The sequence below is a fragment of the Ursus americanus genome, chromosome 1 (genome assembly GCF_024610735.1).
Source record: "Ursus americanus isolate L20-20 chromosome 1, mUrsAme1.1.p, whole genome shotgun sequence".
NCBI classification, from domain to species: domain Eukaryota; kingdom Metazoa; phylum Chordata; class Mammalia; order Carnivora; family Ursidae; genus Ursus; species Ursus americanus.
This window is the reverse complement of record NC_142127.1, coordinates 55,110,463-55,129,101: the sequence shown is the minus strand read 5'-3', so window position 1 is coordinate 55,129,101 and position 18,639 is coordinate 55,110,463. Positions and strand designations below refer to the sequence as shown.

Here is an 18,639-nt window from a genome sequence, read left to right as displayed (position 1 = left end):
TTTCAAAAGACCCAAATATCACTTCAAGAGATGAAAACTACAAGGTCTGAGATGAAAGATATACTGGACTGGATTATTTTAGACATTACCAAAGAAAAGATGAGTAAGCTTGAAGACATAGCAATAGTAGCTCTCCAAAATGAAACAGAGAGAAAAGAGAATTTTTAAAAAGTGAATGAGTATCAGTGAGCTGTAAGACAACTGCAGGCAGTCTAATATACAGGTAAATACAGACTCCCAAAGGAAGGAGAATGAAGAAGAGGTAGAAAAAAATTTTGAAGCAATAATGATATAAAATTTTCAAACTTTCTTGAAAGCTAAAAACTCACAGATCCAAGAAGCTCAATGAACCCCAAGTACAAGAAACATGAGGAAAACCTCAACTCTTTCTGCCATGTGAGGATATGAGATGTCTACAACCTGGAAGATAACCTCACCAGACCTAACCATGCTGGCACCCTGATCTCAGACTTCCAGCCTCCAGAACTATAAGAAAGAAATTTCTGTTGTTATAAGCTATTCAGTCTTTGGTACTTGATTATAGCAGCCCAAACAGACCAAGGCAGGATCTATTTCTGCCTACGATGTGACTTGATTTTAAAGTTAACATCACATCTGAAAAGGCACTGTAAGAACAGCCATGAACCTTAATCGGTAGACAGATTTCTCAGGATGAAAAAGAATACCATTGGTCCCATCAGGACTTTCTCCTCATCTGTATACATATTTGCAAATCAATCCTAATGTGTACCGTGTACCAGGTCTGGATGGATTAGTAGCCAGACGTGTGATGATAAATATAAGACTGGCCCTGGCTTGGACACCTCCATGACCCTCTCAGAACCTCAGGTTCCTCACCTACAAAATGAGAGAGGTAGACCAGAAGGTCCTTTCTGTGATTTTTTGGGTAATGCTAGAAAGGCTAATGTGCTAGTTAAGTCTTAGGTATTAAGACAACAAGAGAATATAATGACAGATACTTTGGGCATCTGTCTGTCACAAAATACTCTCAAAGTAATTCTCCCAAAACCATGATTTTGAGGCATGGCCATTTTCCCCTCTCACGTTGTCATTCTGATTTTATGGAAATCAGCTGTCTACCACCCACCAACTCCCAACACTGCCTACCAATATCTTCTTTAGGCAGGGGACTAACCACGATTCCTAACTACCTTCAAATCAAAGAGATGAATTTAACTTTCTCAATAAAATAATAATGTATGTAGAGCATACAATTTTAGGAATATTCCCCTAAAAGCTTTCTAGAATTCCTAAAGAAAATCCATCCATTTTAGAAATACAATTCTAAGGAAGCATGAAAAACTGCATAAAATTATCAAGTAACTCCCTCCCCCCCAAAACCCAGTAATACATCCTGGCACAAAGTTCCTTTAGATGCAATGTTATCATCCAAGTTGCATTTTTAAACTAAAACTTGGGGGCAGATGTGAACTAACTTGTCAAAGTCAACGTTCTACCACCACCTTCAAAAAGAAATTACTAATTTCCTGTTTCAAGTACAGTCATCATACCGATGCCAGAGGAGGAGAAAGGAAGAAAGTTTGTGGATAGTTTTTTAATGTGTCTGAAGAAACAGAACCTTACTTGCAATTAACTCACAAGTTACTGGTTTGTAAAGAAATGTCAAATGGACTATTTTAAACCACTCTAGCATCTTCAACTTAAAGAAATGCATGTTAACCTTTGTTTACTTTATTGCTGGCTTTGAAAAATGTAATTCCTAAACCTTATCATTTCACATTATGTGATCTGCTTACAAAGAACAATTAGGCATTTTACTCAAAGTATTTTTTAAAATATATTTCTTACATAGAGAAGCAAATAATTGCCAGTTGGCGACCCTATAATGGACATTTGAAAATAGAAGTACAGCACTGCTTTATCCAAATATGTATTTTCCCTTAAAGTTTAAAGGAAAAACTCTACGAGCTTTTTCTTCAATGCTCCCAAAGATTAGAGTGTAAATACAAACTAAATAAACCCATAATTAGCATTTCTAATAGCAAACAATATACAGTGTAATTTTATATGAATCAATTAACAAAAATTATATATTCAACAACACTTACTGAATGCCCACTATGTACAAGGCTGTGTGATGTGGGAGTTAAAAAGATGAATAGACCGAGCTTTCTGTTTCTATGAAAAGCCCTCTAATAGCATTAGTTTTGGGGATTTAACAAGTGAAAATAAAAAACAACCCTTAATGGTTATCAGTCCCACTGAGGCTCCCCATGACATCGGGGAAATTCACTCAAAGGCAGCTAAAGGTTGAAGACTCAATATCTCAGTGAGCCAGGAAACCATAGGATATAGCCCCAAACCCAGGCAATAAACCAGTCTGCCTTTTTCTAAAAAGGCCCAGAAAAGCACTTAGCAGCAAATATGCAAGCGTCCTCAGGAGCAAATCAACAGAAATACAAAATGTGTATGAAGGGTAATGGTTGAGGTTTGGGGAAGAACAGTGGAAAGGAGGAAAAAGAGTATGTCTTTTTATTTGTTTAAAACAGAATTTCCACAGTAAAGCCAAATATTAAAATGTTGCCTTCACCTGCTGTCATATGGAAGTTCTTATTTGGTTTAAAGAAAAGTGGAGTTTTGTCTATGTTTCTTTTAATCACCAATTGGGATTAATAATTTTGGTCAAAAAAATAATAATAATTTTGGTCATATTTTACAATTTGCCAGAGAGCATTTGTATACTAAAATAGCAAACGCAGAGTTAAGAATTCAAAGCATCTGATGGACTTATGCTACATCCAGTTTCTTCTCAGAAAATTAAAAAAAAAAATTATAACCTGTCATTAAGTAGTTAATCAACATAAATGTTGTACTAAAATGCCAAGTGAGTTAGATCTAAGATTGAAATCTGAAGGAAAGAATTAAGGAAAATTTTAGTTGAGTAATTATCCATTAACTGAAAACCTAAGAGCCAATAAAATTCTCTATGATCATTTTAGGGGCGCCTGGGTGTCTCAGTTAAGCATCTGCCTTCAGCTCAGGTCACGATCCTAGGGTCCTGGGATCGAGTCCTACATCGGGCTCCCTGCTCAGCGGGGAATCTGCTTCTCTCTCTCCCTCTGCCCCTCCCCTCTGCTCGTTCTTTCTCTTTCTCTCTCTTTCTCTCTCAAATAAATAAAATCTTTAAAAAAAAATTCTCCATGACCATTTTAGTTCTCAAATGTCTTTGATGTTACTACTTCTATCCCAAATACTACTGGTGACATTTGGTGACTTCGTACTATGGGCCAGAAAAACACAACACATGACACAATAAGCTGAGGTTTATGGCTTACGTTACAGTTAAGAAAACCATTTGGGCAAGTTACTTAACCTCTTTGAGAATTGGTTTTCTGATCTTTAAAATGGAGCTAATAATAGTACTAACCAACAGCATTATCGTGAGGATTTAATGAGTGAAATCAAGAACAGCACTTAAAACAATGGCTGGCACATATGAACTGTACATACGTCCGTGATTATTACTGTGTCTATATTTTTGCAGCTAATAGGACAATTCTTCCTACTAAGCCCTTTCATACATTCTTAGTGGGAGGGAAAAACAGTTTTAGAAAACATCTGAAGGATGGGGCTGTTAGAGGATATGTAAGAAAGGCCTTAAAGTGTTCATATCCTTTAATACTCAATATGGCCATTTTCGGGAATAATCAGAGTTGTAAGTGAAAATCTGTGTACAAGGCCATTCACCAGCTTATTTATAATGCAGAAAAACCACCTCGCTGTCCAAGTAGAATTAAGTAAAACATGGCAAGTGCATAAAATGGAATATTCTACACCTATTAAAAATTACGTTCAGCTATAGAAACAGTGAAAGATCAGAAGTTGCTAGGCAATGATGTTGGGGGGAAGGATGAAAAGGCGAAACACAGAGGATTTTTAGGGCAGTAAAACTACTCTCTATGAGACGATAATGGTGAATACATGTCACCATACATTTGTCCAAATCCACAGAATATAAGACACCAAGAGTGAACCCTACTGTAAACTATGGACTTCGGGTGACGACGATGTGTCAAAGCTGATTCATCCATTTTAACAAATGTGCCACTCTGGTACAGGGTGTGGATAGTGGAGGCTTAACTTGTTTGGGGGAAGGGGATATATGGGAAATTTCTATGCTTTCTTGTTCAATTTTGCTGTGAACCCAAAACTGCTCTTAAAAATAAAGTCTACTTTAAAATTAAGTTGAGAAGAATAATGGATGACCCAAGAAATCATCATGATTCATTGCTGAGAAAAACAAAGCAATCTGTAAAGAACTGAAAACATACATCCAAACGCTAAAATTTAGCTTCCAGAAAGATGAGTGAAAGTGATTGTAAAATATGCTTTTCTGTGTTTACAAAATTTTCTACAATGAAGTTGTATCACTTTAAATACAGCAGAAAGTTTTATTACTGTCCTTTAAAATGTCACCTAGTTTTCAAGTCAAAGTTATTGGAAAAAGACATGTTAAATAGAAAAGGAACAACCACTGACATGACTGAACACTTCTAGCATTTCCAAGAACTTGCAGAATCTCACTGATGACTTAAAATCCTGTATCTCCGAGATATCATGTACTCATGCATCCCACCAATCTTAAACGACCATCATGAACTAGGTCCTGGGAATACAGCAGTAACTAAGATAGACAAAGAAAGTCAGGAGATGAAAAACAACAAATAAACTCATAAGGAAGATGTTGTCGGATGGGGGTGGATGGGGGTGTGATGGACACACTTCAGTGGAGTGCTGGGGACAGCCTCTCTGATAACCGAGCTGACGCGGGAAAGGTAAGGAGGAGCCCAGGAGGAAAAGGTGCTCTAAAGAAAGAAAAAGAACAGGTGCCAAGACCCTGAGGTGGGAGTTATAACACAGGCTTATGGAAAGAACAGCAACAAGGCCGGTGTGGCCGGTCATCAGTAGAGGTTGGGTCTTAACAACTCTGCATCTAAAATACCTTGAAGGTACTGAATAATTATTATAACTAAAATTGGTTAAGAGTCCAGGCTTCGGGACCAGACAGGCCAGGTTCGAATCCACCTTGGTCACTTGCTACAGTTGGATTGAGTTGGTCACCTCCCCCTGGATCATGGCTTCCTTATCCATAAAATGAAAGTAACAATATCGACTACAAGAGCATCTGCAAGGCTTTAAACAAGATAATCATCTCAAATGTTTCAGAGAATGCTTGGCAGACAAAAAAATGCTAAACAAATGGTAGCTAGTCTTATAAGTGCTCTTTAGAGAATTAAAAACACACACACAACTAGAAATTTTACTATATTTGAATCATATCAATAAAAATAAATGATATTTTATCTGACCTAATGATTCTTTCAGTTATATGCCATGTCCCAGAAATTCTATTATATGCTGTTTTGTCAAGAAAAGTCAATGAATACCCAAACAAATCTCTGGCCCAAGGAGGATGAGGAGGGAATGCTTTTCATGGTCTTTCTAAAATCTTGCTCTCCTCGACTCTTCTGTTACATTTGTGATAGTCCATTTCTCGTCCCAGAAATTCTTTCCTCTCTTGACTCGGGGACATGATTCTCAGTCTTTCGCCCATCCATCTCTCTGTTCCTCCTCTACCCCACATTTCTCCATCTTGTCTTCCCACCCCCTAAAAATGTCATCAGTTCCTAAATTTTTATGCATGCCCCCCCCTTTTTTAAAAAGATTTTATTTATTTATTTGAGAGACAGCCAGTGAGAGAGGGAACACAAGCAGGGGGAGTGGGAGAGGAAGAAGCAGGCTCCCAGCGGAGAAGCCTGATGTGGGGCTCAATCCCAGAATGCTGGGATCACGCCCTGAGCCGAAGGCAGACGCTTAACAACTGCGCCACCCAGGCACCCCTATCCATGCCCCTCTTAACCACAAAACCTCCTCAGATACGTCACAGCCTCCACAGGCACTCACAGTACTAAATCACACTCTGGGTGTGAAACTTACGCCATTACACTCAGTATTATACTGAACTATGTCTTATCTCCCCTACTGGATGGGCAGGTTCTTGAGAGCAGGATTGACAGCTTAATCATCTTTCTTTCTTCTTTAAGACCTAACAAAATCTCTTGAACATAGTCACTGCTATCAGTAACTACGTGGGTCAGCATATAAAATACTTTTGACAGGCTAGTAACATTAAAACAGAGCCTAACAAATACTGTTGAAAATTTTCTTCTCTCCCTCGAATTAGCTTTTTGATCTGTAACAAGGCATAAAAGACATTAGGACCATATTTACATTTTACATAGTAAGTGTCCAACTCGTGAATAATATAGTTAATTTTTAATTAACACAGTAAAATATTAACAGCTAGCACTTCCATAGCACTTACTAGGTGCCCTGTTCTTAGAAATGTGTATGCATTAATCACTCTACCTTCCTAACAATCCTCTGTGTTAGGCACCATTTTTATATTTGCCATTTTGGAAACCAAAGCAAAGTAGAGCTAATTGACTTTGTTTCAGAGTCATGCAGCTGGACAAAGCCAAGACAGGATTTGAACCCAGACTGGCCCCAGTCTATGTTTATAACCCCAAGCTTTACCTAAATAGCCATTCTCTATAAAAATTGTATTTTACATAAGCATTTTTTAACTCATTCAGAATTTTTTACAGAAGCTTGTTACTCATAAGTAATATTTTTTCTCTAATATAAACAAATATATCTGAATTAACCACATCAAAGTTCTGGCTAAAGTATGCATATATAATATCCTAATGCAAATATCATACTGTCAATTTTGCATTAAATATTATAATATTTTAAGTTACCTCATCTTAACTCCTGAATACTAAAAGATGGTACCAGTCTAACATCCCAGGAAATTTATATTTCCATATAGATTTTTCTGTACTCTGAATCAATTTTTAAATTCAAGAAAACTAAGAATTTTCATGAATATGTAATAAAAATCATGCTAATGCTACTTAGCATTAGGTATCACAGAGGAGAACTACAAAAATGTTATAATCTTGTTGAAAATGACAATTTAATATATGATGTTAGGTTTTTAAAGGCCATATTTAGCCTTAATTAATCTCTAGAAAATAATCTCTATTATTACAAAGTCTACTTAATTCTCAGATGTTGTTATACTTGAAGTTTTTAGGTTAATAAACCCCAAAATAGTGATGGAGAATTCTAATATTAAAATGCAAAGCAAACTTTTAATCAACAAAATTCTTAAGATGTGATAAGCCACTGCTTGTAGGCCTGATTTCTCAGCAGTTAATATTTTAGGGGGTGGGCAGAAGGGCAGAGGGAGAGGAGGATAGAGAATACCAAGTAGGCTCCACGCTGGGCATGGATCTCACAAACCTGAGATCCTGACCTGAGCCAAAATCAGAATTTGGACGCTTAACCAACTGAGCCACCCAGGTGCCCCCTCAGCAGTTATTTTTTAAGGAAAAAATGTTTTGCTTTCTGCCTCACCAAGAGTGAAAACATCCAAGAGTGTTCAAAAGTAAAATCCTATTGACTTTAACCATAAAAGTAACCGGCCAAACCAGATACTCTTTTTGCCTTTTTTAAGAATGTAAAACTTTAGATTCCAACAGGCTCATTCCCTGGGTCCTCGCACTTGCTGTTGCCTCTGGCAGGAAAGGATCTGCACCCCGATATTTCACAACCTGCTCTTCCCCATCACTGAGGTTCAGTTCAAATGTCTTCACCTAGGAAGGCCTTTTCCCTGGTCAGTTCAGCCCACTGTTATGGATTGAATCGTATCTCCCAAAAAGATATGCTGAATTCCTAACCCCCAATACCCTAGAATATGACCTTGTTCATAAATAGGATCGTTGCAATGTAGTTAAGATGACGTCATACTGGAGTAAGGTCAGCCCTTAATCCATCATGACCGGTGTCCTTATACAAAGAGGAGACACACAAACAGAGACATGGGAAGGAGGCCATGGGAAGAAGGTCAGCAGAGACCGAGTTACGCTACTGCAAGCCAAGGAATACGTAGGGCTGCCAGAAGGTAGAAGAGGCACGGAGGGACCCACCTGTGTTTTGAACTTCAAGCCTCCAGCACTGAGACAATACATTTCTTTTGTTTTAAGCCACCCAGTTCCTGGCACTTTGTTATAGCAGTGCTAGGAAACATACACCCACCACCACTACCTACTGCTCTCAGGCCCCATCGATCACGTTTATTGTCCTTACAGTTCTTAATAGTATCTAAAACAGCAATTAACTGTCTTTCACTTTTTATTTACTTTCATTAGAATGTGAATTTCATGAGCACTTTTTGACTTTGTGTCCTTTTCTGACTTAGTAGGTGCTCAAGTGATATTTTGTCAAATAAATTAATGATCCTGAGAAAGATGACAGGATTAAAGAATATCAGAATGATCATTCACTTCCAATACTCTGAACAAGTATAAACTGGCCCAAAAAAGAAGCTTCTGCTCTGCTTGGCAGGACAAAATCCACAAGGGGCAGCCAAAGGAAGACCCTTGGTGGAACAGGGAACAAGAAGGAACCGCTAAGTTGTAGGGGATAGTGCCTGCTGTGGGGTTTCAGGAATGATGAGGTAAGAGGGGGTGAGACAGAAGTGATGGGAGAGAGAGACCTGGGTGTGGAAAGGGCAGGGGCCAACAACTCTGTCCCAAAGGGCAACCACTTGCGGTTTCCCTCTTCTTTGGACTTTAGCATGTCAGGGTAAAGGAGAGTCTTTATGGTAACTACTGTGTTCTTACATCAGATCATAATGAGCCCCAAAGTTGCAAAGGAATGCTATTGGTTACAAGTTTAACAACTACTTGTTACAACTGCTTGGTTACAATTACTCAACATTCTTGATCAGTAAAAGTGATCCTCAAGTAATTGTTTTAATTGAAATATAACATACATATAATATCCTATTCATTTCAGGTGTCCATCATAGTGATCTGATAGTTTTATACATTATGAAATGATCCCCATTTATTAGTCTAGTTAACATCTGTCAGCAAACAAAGTGGTTACAATATTGGTCACTATATCCCCTAGGTTATACATTATATCCCCATGACTTAAATATTTTATAACTGAAAGTTTGTACTTCTTAAATTTTAAAATGATCTTGGTTTGAATAGATAATATGTTCACATGTTTAAAAATCCAGAAGGTAGTAAGGGGCATACTAAATAAGTGTCCTAAATAAGTGTCCTTTCCATCCCCATCCCAACCATCCAGTTTTCCTCCCCAGAGTCAATCACTGTTACCAGTTCCTTTTTTTTTTTTTTTTTAAGATTTTATTTATTTATTTGACAGAGAGAGAGACAGCCAGTGAGAGAAGGAACACAAGCAGGGGGAGTGGGAGAGGAAGAAGCAGGCTTCCCAGAGGAGCAAGGAGCCTGATGTGGGGCTCGATCCCAGGACGCTGGGATCACGCCCTGAGCCGAAGGCAGATGCTTAAGGACTGAGCCACCCAGGCACCCCTGTTACCAGTTTCTTATGCCATCTTCCAGAGATAGTCTTTACAGTTATACACATAGCTATACACATATATAATACCAATGGCCATCTCCCACTCTACACCTTGATTTGTTCCATTATACCTTAGAAATCATTTCATATCAGCAAATATAAAATGATCTTACTTCTTTAACTTTAGTAATTGATAACAGTTTGTTACTTATAGCTACCTCGTTTTGTTTCGGCTCCTAATTATTTAACCAATCTCAAACTGATAGATATTTAGATATTTAGCTTTCCCTGAGTCTTTTGCCATTACGGATTGCAATCGACATCTTTGCGCAAATTCATCTTGCGATGTACAGTAGATCTACAGAAAAATTTCTTAGATTTCCAGGGGTGAGAAGGTAGGTGAATTTTTAATTTTGCTATTGATAGATGTTGTACCATTTTGTATCCCTACCAATAATGCATCAACCTGTCAGTTACCCCCAAAGCCTTGTCACCATAAGGTATTAACAAACATCAAAATCTTTTCCAACTAAATAGGTTAAATAGTTTAAAATTGCATTTCCCTTATCATGAGTTGAGCATAATTTCATATTTGTAAGTATCACTTGTAATTCCTTTTTTGTGAACTGTTCATTCCCTTGCCCCCTCTCCTATTAGATTAACATTTTCCTTAATTGATCTATAGGAGCTCTTTGGATCTTAAGGAGTTAAACCTTGTTTGTGACATGTTATAGTTTCTTTCCCATGTGGTAATATTTATCTTCTGCCAGTACAGATATTTTTCCTTAAATAGAGTTTATCAGTCTTTTACTCATTCCATATTCTTCAAAATAATAAAAGCTTTTTTTTTTTTTTAAGTGTAGAGACAGATACCCTTCCCTAATATCTGATCTCCATCAGATGGAATTGAAATGAGACTGGAAGACAAGCTGGGCTAGAAGAGCCATCTACTTCCTTCCCTGACCTTCCTCTTCCATTACCCTGAGCTCTTGCAGATTTTACTTGCTCCTTCATTGCTTTCTTCATGGAATTTCATGTGAATCCTACATTTGCTTGGCCTACCTTGGAGATCACACTCTTTTTATAGTTCTTGCTTCGATTTGAAGTTTACTGAGATCAGAAAGAATTTCATTAATGTCTTTTCATAATCAACATGCCATTCAAACTGTGCTACTTTTTCTATTCTAGGAAAATTATACAACAAAAACTGCTCAGATTGTTGCCTGATGGGCTGCGAATATGCAAAAGATTGTCTAGCTGCGACAGATAAACAGAAAGCAAAAATGTTATCTTAATTTAAAATAAAATCAGACTTTATCTCCAGAAATGACATGAAACAATTTTTTTACTTTTAATGTTCTTTTAGATACTTTATTCTTTAAACTTTAGTAATTGATAAGTTTGTTACTTATAGCATCAATGTATTACATATTTAAAAAATCAAAGCAACTTCTTCAAATTAGGATAAAACTTAGGCACTGGTATAGAAGATGTGAAATAAAGCTATTCCTAAAAATTGAGGCCAGGTTTATTTTAGGTTTGACTTTTGAAAAAAAGATTCTAAAAATATACTGCTGTTGTTCTCCCTTCTACTTCCACGCTCTTTTCAAAAGGTGGCTAGGTCTCTGTCTCAAGAGCTATGGTGAGAATTGCCTCGATATGATGCAAGATAAAAAAGTAGAAGTTAATGTTCCATTCCTGACTCAATTCCCTCCACAGTTTGATTTTCTCTTATATTAGCATAGGGAAAGAGAATGTCAAAGGAAAAGACAAAAGTATCTAGCCCGGGATAATTTAATTTTTCTCTATCCTTCCCTGCCCATGGAGTTAAAGACAAAATTATGGGGATCAAAACAGCAAACAGCAAAAAATTTTAAATAATGGTATTTGTAGTGTTCATTCCTTTCATCATACTCTCAGAACAAAGTCTTTTCTCTAAAAACCCAAGAAAATTTTATATCTATCTATCTATCCATCTATCTATCTATCTAGATACGATTTCACTTTCTACACTGGCTACTCAAGAAGGAGAATGATACAGAAGAAGGTTAAAATTCCACTGCAGAGGTTGCTGTTGGTTCATTCTCCCACTCACTTACCCATAATTTAGGGAACAGCATTATTTCCTGTTACCCCCCAACAGAAGTAAATTATTTGGCACATTAACTTCCAGCTATATTTGTACGTGGGGCTTGCACCTCACTGGGCAAGTCTCCAGACCTCAGGTTACCCAGCTGGAAAATGGGAGAGGTTGGAATAGATGATTTTTTAAACCTCTTTCAGCTCTAAATCTTAGTAATCTAATATAAAGGTAATCCAAGCACCAGCCATCAAGCAAAGATGAGTATTTCTAGTGCCTGAGTGTTTTCTTCATTTATTTCATAAATTGATATATAGGTCTTCGTGAGCAGAGAAAAACATAATCCATCATCTCTAAAGGAGAAGATAATTTTTGGTGTATTAATCATGAATTCTTTGTACTCAGTGTCAACACTGGAGAAACACATTCAAATGACAATCTGCCAATATCTTGTTTAAATGTTACTTACTTATTTAAACTTACTTTTACTTAAACTTGTTTACATATTTACTTACTGGAACTTACTTGAAGCTTAAGAGCTAAGTTACATACTTAACAATCTCTCTCTAAGCCAGTTATCCCGTAGACAGTCCTGGATAGTAAGCTACCTGCTTTGGCCTCCTTTCTAGCTCTGCCGTTTGACAGCTTACCATGGATTTTGAGACACTAGTCCTGCTGGATGGAATATCCTCACCCAGCGTAGGTTTTACTTTCAAGGAAACTGCCAAACCAGCAGCACAAAGAGTCATTGGACTTTTCTGCTTCCTATAATTAATGTAATCCTTACAATTTAAAAATAGTCAACATTTACATTATGATTTATTTTAATACAAAAACTACACTAAGGGGCACCTGGCTGGCTCGGTCAGAAGACTCTTGATCTCGGGGTCGTGAGTTCGAACACCACGTTGGGGGTAGAGATTTTTAAAAAGGTAAATAAACTTTCAAAAAAAAAAGAACTGATTTTTAAAACTATACTACTACACAAAGTAAGTAACACAAACTCAAAGAGAAGGGTTCGGGTAACCCACCAGGAACCTCATCTTGAGACCATCATGATTCAATACAGTCAATTCCCTGTAATACAACTGGATCTTTTAATAACCATTCATCTTTGTCTATTTTCTATTTTTCCCTTTAAAAATCAATTCAGCGCTAAGACACATTCCATTCTCACAAAGCTGACTTCACCTACCCAGCTCTCCCTTCCCTGACCTCTGTCTTTCTCCTACTTGACAACACTGAAGTGTCTTCATAACAAAAGGACTTACCATGAGTTTAAAGCCTTCTGCTTTAAAAAGTCATTAAAATACAAGCACATTTAAAGTAACTGTTCTTTGCAGGGACTGCATTTTTTTTTTCCTCATAGCACTCTCAATTCCAGGAGGTCTAAACATAAATCTGGAAAAAGTTTAAGGAACAAAAGAAAAAATAGATACTTCATGCAAATTCCAAACCCAAAGCCAGATCCACCCCCCACACACGCATACATATTCAACAGTGATTTGTTTTTTGTCGAGTCTGCCTTGGGTAGCACTTAATATGATGTCTGGTACATAGTAGGTACTCAGTAAAGATGGGCTGAATAAAGAAGAAAGGTACTTGATGGCCCATGTCACGTTCACGTGAGACCCACAGACTCTGGTCACCTCTCCGTGAACGTGATCAGCGTGGGGTGTGGTAATTGAACGTACAGACGCAGGACTGCCTCCAAAGTTCACAGACACTCAGAACCACGCCAGAAGAGCAGACCACCAATTCCACTGCAATTCCACTGAGTGAGATGTATATCATGCCAGTTAGCTCTAAAATTAATTTTAGCTCATTGTTTTAACCACAGCTACTGAGTCCAGTCTGGACTTTAAATCACTAAATATTTGTATCTATTTAGGGGATGTAGGGAATGTAGAGCTGAAGCGAGAGATGTGACTAATCCTCCCTGAATAACAGAGGCTTATGGCGAGAGTCCTTTACTCTCTGAGGAGCTTTTTGATAACTTTTGACTATAATAGTAAACAACAAACTTTTTCCTCCAGGATGTCTGTCTTTCTCTTTTTCTTTTTTCTTTTTTTTTTTTCTTTAAGATATTGCCACATTTCCATTCGATTGCTGTTGGAACTACCAGCAAGATGTCAAGATGTTCTCCAAATCACTATGCCAAGGAAAGGCAACTGAGGATTAGATTGCCTTAGAGAAAACTATACAGCCACTAATCATTGTATCAGCTGGTGCGAAATCAGTGAGAAAAGAACATTAGAGAGGATGAGAAGAAGTCAAGAAATGTAAGTAAAATCAGAAAAGCAATTTTAAAATAGGATGAGAAAATGCTGGATACCTATCATACTATTTACAAATTAGAATGCCAGCTAAAATGGTATTCAGTCCAAATGACGCTATTCCAAAATAGCCCTAGAAATAAAAGCCCTATCCTGTCCCCATAGGAGAGTATAAGTAACTCTCTATTTTAATGAAGAGAACTTCAAGGGTTGAAATCCTTTATCTTTTTCAAGGGAGTATATGTCAGAGAATATAAATGCACGTGCCACTTCACAACATTAGATGGGAAATAGTATGAAAGCAAACATCAGTCCTAAAGACTCTAGTCCCTCAATCACACCTTGTTCCCTGCCCTCACAGGAAGTGGCTATTAGTATCTTCATTTTAGATGTGCATAACCGAGGATCAGAGGGGTTTGTTTCCCCAAATGACACACAACTAGTAAACTGTCAAGAAAGATCTGATTCCAACTCTTCTGACTGTGATGCCAGCACACTCTCAATTCCCTGAACCCACTTCCTGTCAATCCAAAACATCTTCTTCACACCTTAAGCCACTAATCATCTACCTCCTTTACACAAGAAATAAAAAATTACACAAATGCATTTTATGTACTCTTCCCTCTCGGATACTCTTCCACACGCACCAGATACATCATTAGAAAATCACAGTCTTCACTGTGAGAGTCCTAACTGCCCACCAGCTCCATGTTCATGTCTTCAAACATGAGCTTGAATACCTATTACCCCACACCTGACATGTCTTAATCACACTTAAAGCTCCTACCACAACTTCTCTATTTCTTTTAAAGCGAAACATCTTTGACTCCTTCGTCCTCCTCCTACTTAGGATCTTAAGCCTTGGATTCTTCTCCCGGCATCTTTTAAAATCCATTCTTTCTTTTTAGTTCTCTCCAAATGGAGAACTCTCATCTCAATCAGCAGCTTCCAAACCAGGGATCCTGCCTTGAATCTCTTCCCCGCCCCCACGCCCCCCCACCACTCTATCAGTTCTCTAGACATTTTAATAAACTCTTTGAGTAGGTCATTGTTGGAAAATTTCCCATGGCTTCTTCTACTTCTGTTCATTTCCTCTGTCCAAGATGGCTGAGGTTCCTCTTCTCAGCAAGGCCACTTCCTGCTCATCTTTCCTGTAAGCCTCTGCCATGAACTCTACACAGTACATGCCTATACACAGGGACTGCTTCCTCATCCTTCAACTGACGTCTTGTGGGTCTTTTGGTACAGGAGTCTGGTCTGCCTTATGATAATTCTATATTGTCTTTATTTTCTTTTTCCTTAGAATTTTAAATTATTACTGATCCATGCATGAGACCTTCTTCCTTCCTTACTCCCTCTTTTTCTTTCTTTCTTTCTTTCTTTCTTTCTTTCTTTCTTTCTTTCTTTCTTTCTTTCTTTCTTTCTTTCTTTCTTTCTTTCTTTCTTTCTTTTCCTTCCTTCCTTCCTTCCTTCCTTCCTTCCTTCCTTCCTTCCTTCCTTCCTTCCTTCCTTCTTTCAATATGATGATCACCTATGAACTTACTCCAGCTACTAAATCATTACCAATAACTTATATCTACCTATGTGTTCCTCCCCATGCCATCCGCCTGGTCCTCTCAGAACACAACTGCTGTCCTAGGTTTTAAGTTTATCCTCCTGCTTTAAAAAAAAAAAAAAAAGTATTTCAACACACACCCCTATATAAATGCTTGTTTGAATTTGATGACTTGTGTTTGCTTATTTCCCTGGCTTGTGCAAATTAGTACAAGTACAATTTTGGGAAATAATTTGGCAATATCTAGTAAATTGAATACCTGCACATCTTACAAATCAATAATTCTGTACCTTGGTATTTACCAAAGAGAAACACTTGCACACATGCTCCAGGAAGCATGAATGACCAGAGCAGCACTCTCTGTAAATTTTTTTCAAGTGGAAAAAAAAAAAAAAAAGCCATTGGCAGAACAGGGAAATATATTGCTACAGACACATAATAGAATAATGTACAGCAATGAAAGTCAGTGAACTACAGCTATATACAACATGAATGAATCATAGTGATATAATGTTGAGTGGAAAAACATTCCCAGAAGTCAATGGGTGGTTTAAGATCTTTCTTGCAAGATTAAAAACAAACTTTTAAAAAGTATTATAATCATTACTTAACCTTTGCAGTTAAAAAAACAAAACAAAACAAAAAACAAACAAACAAAAACCTCTTGAGAATTCATGACTTACCCCCCAAACTAGACGACAAACTCTTGAAGGCAGAGACATCTTTTTATTCTTATTTGTATTTCCCAGAGTACCTAGACCAGTGTCTTGAACAGATGGATGTTCATAAGTAATTATCCATTGAATGATCACTGAATGCTACCTAACCAAGGCATTTTAATGAAATTTAAATCTTCTCCCTAATCCGACAGCTTCATGAATAAAGTCACATAAAACTTTTACCTACTTATGCATTAACCTAATTGTATTTCTGTGGTGGTACTACAAATTTCCAACCACAAATATTTCAGCTTAGAAGGACTTTATCCTTCTTCTCAGAGTAAAGTTAACATGAGGTTAAAGCAATCCAGGGACAAGAAAACTTAGGAGATCCTGTAAAAGTTCAGCAGAATCACATCACACTGTATACCAAGAGACATCTGATAAGCCATCATAATTTGAAACTGCAATATCCCAAAAGGAATCCACCCATTGAATGTATAATTGAGTTATCAAAAACAAAACTGAAAATATGAGCAAAAACAGGATTTTTAGGTTGTCTAAAAGCAAAGATACTAATTTGAAAATGTTTTGTTTCTACATTGAGAAAAAAATTATTTTTTAGGGGGAAACACAAGAAATTCAGGGGTAAAAGAATAATAGGAATAATACTCCACCAATCAGGACCTTCCTTATAACTCAATGAGGACTATGCATATTCTTTATAGGTGATTATAGCAGAGTTACACTGCAGCTTCCCTTCGACCTTGGGAACTCTGCTCACTCTGAGTTACTGTGAGGTCTTCTGTTTCATTTATTATTAGTCTTTGTATCTGCAATGCTGTAGCATTGGATAGGAATATCAACATTGTGAGCTTGCAGTACCTAACACTGTAGAAATGCTTCCCAAAAACAAATGGGGGTGGAGAAGGGAGGAAAGAACACAACCAAGAGGAAAACAAAGTTAATGACATTAAGACGGGATATTTTTAAATTTTACCTTGATGAAAGACTACATTTATGAATCATCTCCGTGATATACAACTATCCGCTAGCATGAAATTTTTTTAATTTAAGAAAAGATGTCCAGGAAAAATGTTTTCTTATTTAGGGAAAAAAATCACAAGTGAATATAACATACAATTTGCTAAAACTAGTTCAATGATTTAAAAAAGGAAATTTGTACGGAGAAAAAAAAAAAAACCTATAGGACTTTGCGTCTGGGAGAAAAATAATCTGGCAACCCACTGGGTTCACTTAGTTTCGTGTCATTTGCTTCATGTCCATTATGTAATGCTTTCCCCAGCTTTGGGTCTCTGTTTAAGCTACCGTTCAGGTATATCACAGAATAGCCACAAAATCAGTATCTGGTCATAACTTTCAAAAACAGCTCCAAAGGTGTCATGCGGATGGGCCCATAACAGTAGAGGCTTAAAAAAAAAAAAAAAAAATCTGCTGGTGTCATTACTTCTTCCCGGCTTCCTCCCAGGTCTCCCTTCCCCTCCTCCCCCAGCATCCCCGGCGACACGATCTGCGGGCAGCTCCCGGTTCGATGCAGGGGAAGCACGTCTTGACTGCAATGCAAACGCTGTCCCGATCTGAACGGGGGAAGGCAGACTCGGCCCTGACTGGAGGTGTGGACCAAAGCTGCAGGGAAGGCTGCAGGGGAGCCAGCAGCGGGTGGACAGGGGTACCCCGCGAGGGCAGTCCGCAGTGCACGCGCACAATAAAACCCAATGCACAACTTCCCCAGCCGCTCCTCTTGGCTCCCCGGATTCGCTGGGAGGTGCGGCGTAGGCGTTAGCTGGAGCGGGCGCTGGCGCCGGCGCTCCCACCGCGCGGGTTCGGTTCTCCGCTGACAATTACATCAGTCCTTCTCCCGGCCCCAGCTTCAATCCCCGGCAGCCTGGAGGAGCGGGGGCGCCGGGCAGCGCGGAGGAATGCGGGCGCGAGAGCCAGGCGGCCGGAATTCCCCAACAACGAGGGGGAAGGGAGGGTGGCGAGCGGGGGACCTTGACCCAGACACCCCCTCCCACCTTGGCCATGGGGCCGGAATGGCACCGCCGCCCCCGCCGCCCGGGCTTACCCGTCAGGGGAACCCTCAGGGGGCGGTGACGCCTCCAGGGCCCAAAGCTCGGCTGCCCACCCGCGCGTCCCTCCGAGTCCTCGGCCCTCCGGACGCGCACAATGCCCCCGGGCCGCGGTGCTGGCACCGCGGTGTCTGCTCCCGCGGTCCCCTCAGCTAGGACACCTACCTGGAAGGCGAGCAGCGGCACCGCCGATTCTGCGGCGGCAGCGGCGGGGGGCGGCCCTGGCGGGCGGGCGGACAGACGGGCGCGCGGGCTGGCCGGGGAGCGGAGGCGCGGGCGCCGCCTGCGCGGAGCCGCGGACTCCAGCACCGACAGCGGCGGCGGTGGCTGTGCTGCGCCTCCAGTGGTCCACCGCGCCGCAGCCCCTCCTCTCCCACGGGCGGGGCGCGCCGGCGGGGCGGTGCTCCCGGCTCCCCGCCCCCGGCTCCCGCTAGCCGCCCAGGCCGGAGTGGCACCGCGGGCGGCGGACGCTCCCGCTGCGCGCCCTCCCCGCCGGCACCCTTCACCGCGCCGCCGGGAGAGCCTCGGGCCG

At 39.5% G+C, this 18,639-nt stretch overlaps 1 protein-coding gene across 10 annotated transcripts in view; it reads right to left on the bottom strand.

Moving 5' to 3' along the window:
* The window catches only part of OSBPL6 (oxysterol binding protein like 6), a 200,840-nt gene extending 182,408 nt beyond the window's left edge, over positions 1 to 18,432 (bottom strand). For 6 of the 10 annotated variants that reach the window (XM_087861747.1, XM_045806187.2, XM_087861749.1 and 3 more), the window contains exon 1: positions 18,273 to 18,432. The gene's annotated coding sequence lies outside the window, so the exon portion shown is untranslated. The remainder of the gene's footprint in view (positions 1 to 18,272) is intronic. The other 4 variants (XM_087861761.1, XM_087861765.1, XM_087861769.1 and 1 more) reach the window with 1 other exon arrangement.
* Positions 18,433 to 18,639: the final 207 nt, after the last annotated feature.